The 11266-nt window shown below is 46.3% G+C and overlaps 1 protein-coding gene across 5 annotated transcripts in view; it reads left to right on the top strand.

Annotated features, from left to right (window-relative positions):
* Window positions 1-11266, top strand: part of CELSR1 (cadherin EGF LAG seven-pass G-type receptor 1) — a 166589-nt gene that overhangs the window by 31122 nt on the left and 124201 nt on the right. The gene's annotated exons all lie outside the window — the stretch shown is intronic.

Here is an 11266-nt window from a genome sequence, read left to right as displayed (position 1 = left end):
TCCCCTGCGTGGAAGTTCATCAGGTCTAAAATAGTGACTTCAGCATTTGCGGGCATGGGAAAATCCTTTTGGGTGAGAAACAAGGACTATTTTTTGTATTGCATCAGAGTGTCCTGGGAATTGACAAAGCTGCAGTGTAGTTTAAATCTGGTTCGGAGTGGGCACATCCATTTTATCATCTTAGTCCAAAATATGAGTGTGCTTTTGAAGCAAATCTGCCGATCATTCCCACTTTCTCCACTTTGATGGGCATCCTGGAGCAGTCTGGGAGCCGTGAGCCAGGCTCCTTCCAGGTGAAATCAATCCTGGGGATGCACTCTAACCACTGCCAGCCAGTCCTGGGGATGGGGCCAGGGCAGAAACCCCTGAAAAGCATACTGAGAGGTTGTCAGCCCTTTCTCCTTTACCCTATGGATCTGATCCTATTGCACTGGATGTGTGTGTGTGCCACCACATTAGCCTGGACATGAGCTCAACCCCGAGGCTCCCAGTTGTCCATACTTGTGTGGGTGTCTGGTTTAGCCTGACTTGAGGTCGGAGCGAGTCTGTGGGGTCCCATCAGGTGACAAAAATTCATCAGAGGATCACAGCTTGCAAGAGCTTTGGTAGCACGAGACAGGTTTTCTCCTTTCCGCAGGCATCTGCGCTCACCCAGTTTCTATTCTCTGTTGCTCTTGGGACCCTGCAGCATCCACTGCATTAGTGTTTTCCTGGAAAAGCTTTTCTTTTCAGACAAGCAGCTGATTTTACATGCTTAAGAAGTATTCCTGGGCTAATGGAAATACATTTGATGGTAGATTTTTAATGCAGCATGACATGGTCGACTCAGAGTTACACTTTGCAAAGCAGTTGCTGCAGATTAATTGCAGTTAAAACCCGTTACAAACATTTTTTGTCTGCGCACTTTTTCCGTGATACCTGAAGTTAAGAGCAGTCAAAATCTGGATCCCGTGAGGGTTTTTGCAGCTGAAGTTACACTTGCATTTGATTACCCAGGGGAGCGAATGCTACAGACACTCACTAGGACGGGAGGACAATGAAGGCGTTTGGAGGAGCCCATCACGATGACCACCACCAGCCGCAGGTGTCCCCGGGCTCAGGCTTTGCTTGGCGGCTGCTCTCGTCCCGCAGCCCCTCGGCCCCCACCTGGCTTGCAGGGGGGCATTGTCCCGGCGGTTACTCATAAACCAGTGCCTTGGGGTTTCTGTGGTTACCGGCAGCATCGCGCCCCGCCTGTAAATGCAATCTTTGGCCGTGCCCAGCGCCGCGGCATTCCCGCAGCTCCCGGAGAAGGAGAAGCTGGGCTGGAAAAGGTTATCTGAGACGGGGCGGGGGGCACAGGGGCTTGTTCTGCCTGAAAGCCTCTCTCTCTGCCTTGCAGTTAGAGAAACAATGGCAAATGTAAAAGTTTCGAGTGTACGGATGAGGATATTTGCAGCTGTGCTCTTGTCGAACTCGTTTGCTGTAGCACCGATACAAGGGCTGGGCTGGTCGGGGTTTTGTCGGTGGCTGTTTGCAGAGCTGTAAGGTCACTCAAAATTTGTGCTTCTCTGCTCGCAACAAGAACATTTTAATGAGTCTTTCAGCAGCGGTAGCTAGCTGATACCTGCCCCGGGGTATCACCTGTCGGGCCCAGCTCGATTAACACAGCGAGTGCCGCAGCGCTGGGGCGGGTTTGCAGAGCAGGAGCTCGGGAGTGGCCCGCGCGGTCCCAGTAAGAAATCTGAGGACAGACTTTCTCCACGACCTGAAATCAGTGTCTGGGTGTTGGAGCCGTGATAATATCGCTTCATTTCCCATTGTGGCTCATCTTACATCCCTTGTTACATTAACAACTTTCTTTTTCATAGGAGTTTGTATCCATAGACCACATGTATCTGTTACCAACCACCAGGAGTTTTCAGAATTAATTCATATGTTGAGAACCTCCTCCTGCTCTTGCTTTCTTTTTCATTTCTCTAGAATCCTTTTGTAGGGTTTTGCAAGGACCAAGCACTGCCACTGGTCGCCCAGAGAGGCTGTGGATCTCCCTCCTTGGAGATCTTCAGAGGCTGCCTGGATGTGGTCCTGGGCAGCCTGCTCTGGGTGTCCCTGCTTGAGCCATTGAGCAGCCATTCTGCGATTCTGTAATGCCCAGATCAGCAGCAAGGCACCACGATTTTTTCTTTCAAAACTCGCATGGAAATATGCCAGCACCTGTGCAGTCAATGACAACAGTTAATAAGTCCTGGCCTGCCCAGTGCTTTTAAAATTGGAGCGAAGGAAAGATGTTATCAGCCAGACGTGTGGGTAAAGGGGGCACAGTGGTGGGGTGAGGTGGGACTGTGTATGGCTGCGGGGACACAGCCCTGTATGGAGGTAGCAAGTCAGCTATGGTATCACCAGGGGAGGTTCAGGCTGGAAATGAGGAGACATTTCTTCTCAGAAAGAGCAGTCAGGCACTAAGAGGGGTTGCCCAGGGAGGTGGTGGAGTCACCGTCCCTGGGGGTGTTCAAGGAGAGGTTGGACGTGGTGCTTAGGGACAGGGTTTAGTGGGTGACACTGGTGGTAGGGGGTGGTTGGACCAGGTGATCTTGGAGGGCTTTTCCAACCTTAACGACCCTGTGATTCTTTTTAGTGCAGCCAAGAAGCCCATCAGTCTTTTATTTTCCTGAGCAGCCTGTCTCTGATCCTCTGGCAGTACATTTCAGTTATCTCACATCATATAGCACATCTTAATTACTTTAAATATGAAATGCATCCCTTTGTGTTTGCTCACGTCACAGCGAAATCTGTCACTGTAATACCGGCTGTGTGTTGTTTCTAGTTCCTGTAGTGTCACATCAGTCTGGACTAGGATAAGATATTTGCTTCTAAGTGTTAACTGTTGTATATGGGATTATATTATTCATTAGTTCAGTTTAAAAATCATCCAAAATGTCCAAGTTTTGTATCATCAAAATTAAAATAGCAGATACTCCGCAATATCACACTCGTGATAATGCAGGCTTTACCTGCATTAGAGAAATCCATCCTATCAAAACCCTTTTATCTTTGAAAAAAAAACAAACCTTAAACCTGTTAGAAACTTGCTGAGTTATGTCTGACTGCTCCTTCTGATATGAGAGTTAAATACTCGTTGAATTTCACTTTTTGGTGGAACTCTCAGCTCCCGTGCAGGCACAGCCAGTCCTGCCATCACACATCATCGCAGACAGTGGGCCCTGTGGTGCTGACTCTCAGAATAAATTACTTCTGGAAACTGTCGGCAAACAGGCTCCATTGCAATTAGACGATTCAGAGCAGTGCTAATGAGGATGAATTTTGCAGGGATACTCAGCAAGATTCGACGTGACTAGTGATGATAGCCTCGGCTGTTCCTACCTAAAATACTGGAACACATATAATTTGGTTGCAGGCAGTAAAACTTTTTTTTTTTTTTCTGGTATAAATGAGTCAATTCACTGTAGAGCACATAGACAGAGAAGGCTTATTATAATCATTTCCAGATCTAGAAATGCGGTCTGTCCCTTGCAAACACCTCTCTGGGCACTGACACTGCAAATTCTTACCTGTGTGAGCTGGCCTCTCTTCCTCGAGCAATTTCATTAACTTCAGTGTACCTGCCTGGGTAGGAAGAGGGTTGCAAGATCGGATCTACAGTTTGCCTTCCTTTCCCACAGGGTGCCAGAGTTTATTTCAGCAAATTGCTTTTTGCCATTTTTAATTCATTTTGAAGAGGGCAGGTGATTTTTGGTGAGCAGTCCAGCCCCTGTTGCCTGTCTTCTGTTCATACGGGTTTTGCAGGGATTTTGTAACGTTTTTGTTCTGTTGAGTTTGTTCTTATTGGCGCTGTTACTGCGACACAAGCCATACCCTCGCGGTGATTTGCACACCTAAAAGCTGAGGTCACTTGCACAGCGATTCTGTGAGGTTTCCATGTCTCGTGCATTTGTCTGCGGGTCGGATTAACCATTGTTGTGAGGCCGTCAGGAACATCTGCTGATCTTTTCTGCTTTGTCTGGCAGCTTCATTAAGGTCCTCGTGCGCATATAAGCACCTTGTGCCTGGCCCTGTCTCTAACTTTTGCCTGCACCAGCGCTCAAACTGTTGCAGTGATGAGTAATAATGACCCAGACATGGTGTACGTACGCATATGAAGCAGATAATTCATTATCTCGTTCTGGCGGGCACCAGCCTCTCCCACAAAGGCTGCGGGTGCAGGGAGCACTCAGCCTTTTCCATCTCAAGCTTTTAATTTCCAAAATGGCCTTTTTACTCTGAAAAAAAAAAAAAAAGCCAAATTATCTTGTTGACTGTTGTCATTGTGGAAGTTCCCAGGTTCTGTTCAGTGCTGTGATTTACTGTTGGAAAGGTATTCAAGGTCCTGCTAATGTTATTTAATATTTATATAAACTTTTTAGGGGAGACAGGGGAATCAAAGACTTCTTCAGAAGAATTGTTTTTCCTCTTTATTTTGTACCTGCATCATGGGTTGTCGGAAAGATGAGAGGCACTGGTTGCTCTTGGTACCTGCACTTCAAGTGACATTTCCATTTATCGGCTCTATGGAAAAAGAAAGGAAAGAAATGTTTATAGGCAAAATCCTTCGTCAGGTACAATTGATTTTTAAAAAGTGCACTGATGGCGTTTACACTGTAAGCAGGAAATACGTAGCAGCACCAGCTCAGGTGGATCTTTTCTCTCCGTGTATGGCACCTCTGCTTTGGAAACGATGCAATGATTTATCAGCAGATTAATTCTGTGTTTTATCTTCAAATTATTTGCAATGTCAGGGCTAGTTTCTTGCCTAAAATACCTACTTGGGGTTGTTTTCACTATGGAAAGTAAGCTGTGTTTTTTGTCGTGACTCAGATAGTTCCCTTCAGTTATCCAAGGCACAGTACCAAGAAGATGAAGGACTTCTATAATCCTCTTGCAAATTTGCTGAGGTCAGTAGAGTTTTCCTTCCTGAGCCCTGGGAGCTGACCTTACAGAAAATATGGATGCCTTATCTTCACTGTCATTTACCTCCGGCTTGGTGGCAGGCACCAGTTTACTGCAGTTAAAACAAGACAAAACCCCCTCCCATGAATTCAGATCATGAATACTCTCCTAAACTTCCTCCATGGGCTTCTGCTGATTTTGTTAGTGACAGTGTAGCTGCTGCTAACTGGATTCCCAATAAACCCTGGTGGGATGTCTCTCTTTCCCACTGGACGTGGATGTTGATCTAGGAGAAGGATCCTCGTGTGCATCTACATACAGAAGCCAAAGGCCTGTAGCTGTAGATCCCAGGAGAGTTTGTTGTGCTGTCTGTAGCTTTAGATCAGCCTGTTTTCATGGGATGCAAGGTAGTGATTTTGCCCAAATTTAACCAGAGTTCAGGCTTGCATTTTCTTTGTGTATTTTTCTGTATAAATGGTCTCTGTATATATATATATATATATACACGTATATGTGAATGTGCCAATACTATAAGTATTTCTCTTATAAGTAGTTTAAAACTCCATAAAACTCCTTAAGATAAACTACGGTGTTAGTAAGAGAAACAAATATGTTGCCTTGTTCTCAGATTTGGCCCAAACTGCAGTGTGAATGATTTAGTAGGGCTTTAGGGATGTAATGAGTGCATTAACAGCCTTAAAAAATCAGTTTGTGAATCAAGTCCTGACTCACACATAAGGACTTTTGACTTGCTGAGTTAGTCAGTCGGATTTCACCAAGCCAGCAAATTCATAGAAGTGCTTGAGTTGTTGGCCTTTCAGCAAGTCCTTCTTCCTTTCTTTAAACGTGTCAGCTTTGCTAGTGGTTAAAACCTTCTTTCATTCTAGGTATGGAAGTTTCTTATTATGAAAGCATTTGGTAACTGTAAATTCGTAGCATTTTCCTGCCCTTTCTTGGTAAAATCAGTGCTCGGGTTTCTAGAAGAAAAGATTAGCCCTGGCACATCTCAAGTTGGGTGTCAGGGGCTGCAGGTGCGTCCTCGCTCCTCCGGGACCATGTGGGATGGCACTGCAGACAGCATTATCACTTTTCTCCAGTGTGAAACTTTTGCTGGCAATCACGCTGCTTAATGGCCTTGCACCTGGAGCTCTGCTATTTCACAAGACAAGCTTTTTTTCCCTGTTTAAGAAACATGGTTTTCTACAGAAGCTTCAGAAGTCGCCCAGCCCCCGCTGCCATTTAATGGCGTAATTTTGTAATGCAAATAGTAAGATACCAATATTTATTATTATTTGCCTGAACTTCTTTGTTCTTCTGGAGGTTTAATGCCTGACATTTGAATGCATGGGGTTGGAAAAAGTATCATAAACATTCAAATACTTTTGTAAATGAAGTCTCTTGGGCGGCAAACAGGGAGAGCTAATATTCCTACATTAGCATGGAAGCGCCTCAGGCCTTTCTTCTTTCTCCTTTATTGATACCATCAGAAACGTCTTCAGAGTCAGGTCCTGGATTCATTAAGTCTGGATTTAGGCTGTTGAGACGTTGCTCGTTAGCCATCACCCTCAGCATACACCAGGCCAGCTTAGCAGAAATGGGTGGAATTAGGTGGTTTAGGTGGGTACGACGGCAAGAGCGCGTCCCCTTATGACAAACACCGTTTAACACGAGGTCAGGGCACTTCGTCGGGTTTGAGCACGTCATGCTGGAGCAACACACGAGGAGAACAGCAGCAGGGACACCACAAAGCTTTTTAACCCGGGCTGCTCATTTCCCCAGCCATCTGCTGCTTTGCAGCCACCACTGCATTACGTGGCCGTGACCAAGCACAAAAGATTGAACCGACTTCACGAGGGCAGAGACCTACAAGTGCCAAAGTCCCTGGGTGTTGTGGTGTCCCTGGGGACTTTGCAGCTTTGCTGTCTGTGTAGTTCCCCACTGGGGATGGTGGGGCAGGGAATGGGATCCTTTAGATCACTTTGAGCATCTTAGACTAAATTTAAAAAAAAAAAGAAAGGAGGGGGGAAACGGTGTTAAGCTAATGTTAAGGGTCTAGCTTAAGCTCTCTCTCTCTCAAAAAAAGAGGATTTGGCATCATTATCTCTGCCTGTTGTTCCTGGGTATTACAGCTAGTGTGATCCCTTGTAAAAAAAGGTCTCCAGCCTGTGTGAGATTGAGAGCTTGCATGAAAAAAACTAAACCACCCTAATGAGCCAGTGCTTAATGGCTTTAATACAAGATTTCTCAACCCACTGCAATTTCATTTTAAGATCACGTTGTTATGAAAAAGCCCTGCTCTGTCAGTTGTGCTGTGTTTTAATAGAGACCTAGGGCGTAATCGTGCCGTGTTTGCGTTAAGCAACACTTTATTCCAGGAGCAGTCATATGACAATTGCCGTGAGCGCGTCCCTGCACACCAGGAGCAAACGTGGGATTTAATTTCCTGGTGGAAGATTCTCGTTAGCGTGAAAAGAAATACTGATCTTTCTGTAGCCTGTATTTTTTTTTTAAGGTTAAATAAAGCTGTTTTCTGTCTCAAAGCTGAGGGTGTGCATCAGGCGTTGGGAACTGCCCGTGAAAACAGGATGGGAAAAGTCAGCTGCGGTGTGGAAGGAGCGCGGTGCGGGCTGGAGCCTGCACTGTTCGCTGTGATGGGAATTTTTCCTTTGACTTGGTTGAGAGCGAGATAAAGATCGGTTTGCCGAGCTCGGAGGGACCAGTCGAACAACTCTGGTGTTGTTCGCGTTCTCATGATAAAGCCCGCGGACCTCGGTGCAACTGCTTCAGCGGGTAAACGCCGAGGAGTGGGAATAAAGGGAGCTAATGCCAGCTCCAAATTAACACTGATAAACGAACCAACCGTAATCCTGTACTGTAAATAAAGCCCGCTGTGTGTGCCACAGTAGAGCGTGTTGGGATCTGAAGAGGTTTGTGATGGAAGAGGACTGGTGAGGGAGAGCAGCGGAGCCTGCGAGGACACCTCACGTCTCCCTACTTGTAGGGCTCCTCACTGAGCATTTTTCAACAGGAGATGCTTTATTTGCAAAATTCTCCTCTCAGGTCTATTTACACACAACACGCTAATCACCTTTCATCAGATTTTCCTTCAGAGGGAGCGGCAAGTGTCTCTCCCGGCCAAACTTGCCTCAATATGTTATGTTTGCAGGTAGCTCAAAGGAGGGAATCACAAGCCATAGAGTTTATTCTTGTCAGACTGACGTAAAGATAAATCCACTCCTTGGTCAAATGGCTTTCTTAGTATTTTTTTATTGTATTTTGATGAGTGTCATAGCGGCTTTCTTTGAGAGGCGTATTGCTGCCCTGCAGATCTCTCTGCCTGTCATTTGTCACCGTGAAGCTGTCACGCTGGATTCCCAGGTGAGCCCTCTCCTGACGCGGTCGGTGACTCTTCTCAGGTGCTGACACCTTGAATTTGGAAGCCAGGGGCACAGGAGGCCTTGGGACCTGCTCCTGCAGAGCCTGGAAAGCAAACTGGGAGAGATGGGACGAAGGAGGATTGGAGGATGGAGGTTTTTGCCTGAGAGGGAAGAGTGCCCTCTCCTTAATAAATAAATAAATAAAATAAATAAATAAATAAATAGAATAAAGGCAGATTGCTTGTGCTTTGCTTCTGTTAAAGGAATTCATCTGGCGCACCGGGAAGATTCAGTGCAGCAGCATTAGCCAACAAGATGTGACAAAACCTCTTCCAAGAGTGAACGTGCAGGCTTTGGGAGGTGAGGAGCCGGGATCTGCCTGCTCTCTTCGCTGAGCCCTTGCTGGTTCGCAGACGAGCCGGGTTGCCTCTCGTGGCTGCCTTCTCTTCTCCACTCGACTGTGTTGCAGCTCGTGCTGGAGCAGGTGCTGTGGCCAAGAAGGGTGCCTGGAAGTGCTCTGACAGGGCTCGAGTACGTGACGGGCTGGGATAATTGGCCAGCATTAAAATCACCTTTGCTTCCCAAATCCCAGATCCCGAGGGTTGCACAATGTGTTGGTTTGTCCGTCGCCTGAACTTTTTGTGTGGCTAGGGAAACGCATAACCTGGGGTCTGTTTATTTATAAAATACTGGCCCAATAATTTTGTTTAATTTCTCTGACTTTATCTGGGCAAATAGCTATCTGTCGTATTGCGGCCCATAGGTGCCTGTAGCAGCTCTGCCTTTTGGGGTAGAATTTTCATTGGGGTGTTAACCTTTGGTGAAACACAGAGAAAAAATGCGCTCATAATTAACCGTGAAACATCTGCTCAGATGACTGTCTGCCTGAGCTGCAGGTGTGGTGGGATGCGCATGCAGTGACAGGCTGTGCTTTTGCTTAAGCATCTCCCCTCTTATCCTTTTCCTTCCCCCAGAGAGAAGTCCCTCACCTGAGCTTGGGTGATGTTTTCAGCTTGTACCAGGATCTGAGTTAGAACTGAGGCTACGCTTCCTTTCGTGCTGGTCACCACCCGCAGTGGTGGGGATGGGCATCACTGGAAACCCTCCAAGAACTCCCTGCTCCTGCTCTTCCTCCCCTGCTTACCACCATGCAAAGAGCCAAAGGGGGTGCATCCTCCAGACTGTTAAAGGACTGTAACCACACGCCAGGTATCTGGGTTTAGGCTTTAAAATGCGGTTGTTCAAATCCCGTAGGTCAGCCAACAGCGCTTATGACCAAGGCACTGGTCACCAGCAGCCAGGCGCAGTCCTGCCTCCCATTTTGTTTCTGCGTGCAGTTTGCACGGTTGCTGGGATAGGGTAGGCACCAAATCTACCCCACCTCCTGCAGTGTGATTGTCAGGCCCTGTGGCACAGAAATACCTCACATGATTCTTGTTCCCACACAAGAGGAAAAAAAAAAAAAAGGATCTTATTTCATTCCTTTTGCACTCTCCAAAGTATTGAGTGAGGAATCTGTGTCAGGTAGTGTTGAAATATTGAAAAGCAGGAGATAATAGAAAGAGAAAGTATGTTCCTCTTTGCAGCAGGAATCTCTGCTAAGTTAAACAAAGACTGAATCTGTAAATTCCCCTTTAAAACTTTCACCTAGTAAAATAAAATCATTTGAGCGGCATAATACGCTCGGATATGAAAAGTGCTTAATTACGTGCAACGTACCACTCGCAGGTATTAATAGAGATCTCTTTCATTAATTATATTTTGCTGTTCTGATGACTAAGTGTTTTCACCCGGAGCCGATGAGTGAAACCGAGGGCGGCGCTGGCTGAGCACGGCGCCCTGCCAGCAGCACCCAGCGCAGCCGGGCTCGCGGGGAGCAAGGCTGGCACGGGGAAAACAGCTCCTGGCTTCTCGGCCGGGTGGATATTGCACTAAAAGATGAACAGGAAAGGGTTTGTTTCACATTCGATAAGGGGGTGTAGGAGCTTTCTGTATTGCCCGCTGAGACGGTCGATGTTTAAAAGACCACAAGTGACACGTGTTGTACAGTCGGAGCCGCACATCCCTCTCTGGGGTGATGTAACTGTCCCCTTTGGTCACCGCTCATTGCGTGTCTCTCCCTCGAGATGTTAGCTCCCTTTTTCTCTTTTTGTGCTGCTTTTCTGAACCTTTAGGCAGGAGCGCATTCTTAGCATTGTTGGGTGTTTTTGGGGAAAGCAATTCCACGCATTCTTAGCTTTGGGAAGTGATCAGGCAGAAAGGCGTGAGCTAACGTAGGATGATTTATCATTGTTCCAGCAGAAAAGGGACAGAGGGCCTTAAACAACTACAGGCAGTGTAAGCCCAGAAAGTTATTTTACATGGGGCTGTTTAAGCCCTAAATAGGGATAGTGACAGCTTTGCCTGCTGGAGAGCTGCAGTCTTGTTTAAAACCAAGGGCATTCTATAGCTACGTGTTAATTTTGACAGTGCAAGAATGAGAAAAAGTATTAAAAGACTATTTTGCATTCAGGAAAAATATTACAACTGTGGAGACTTAATATCTCCAAGTGCTGGCTACTTTGTTCAGCCCGGGAGGTCTTTGTCTTTGTGTTGGTAACAATGGTCTTCTCCAAGCTACGATTTGGGCTCGACGTGCTGCCGTGATGGATGAAGAACTCCCTTTCTGTGACAGGGAGAAAGAAATCAGCCCGCTTGACTGAGATTCCCACTTTATTAGATTCAAAATCAGTTCCTGGACGTTTAACCTTCGGTTCCTGAGTTATGTATAGCAGAGACCTTACCTTTAAGTCCTTTTTTTTTTTTTTATTCCACTGCATCTACTGTGTTGTAGAAATTGGCTGATTTAAACAGAGTAGTTATGAACTGAATATGTCAAGTGCTGTCTTGACTTCTGTCTCTTTCAGAAAGTATTAACAAATCAGATAGGCAGTAAATTGTTTTAATTTGGTTATGAATTCAGT

This window comes from Anser brachyrhynchus (assembly GCF_964034855.1).
Source record: "Anser brachyrhynchus genome assembly, chromosome: 1".
NCBI classification, from domain to species: domain Eukaryota; kingdom Metazoa; phylum Chordata; class Aves; order Anseriformes; family Anatidae; genus Anser; species Anser brachyrhynchus.
Note: the sequence above shows the minus strand (reverse complement) of the source record. Positions and strands in the feature narration are given on the sequence as shown.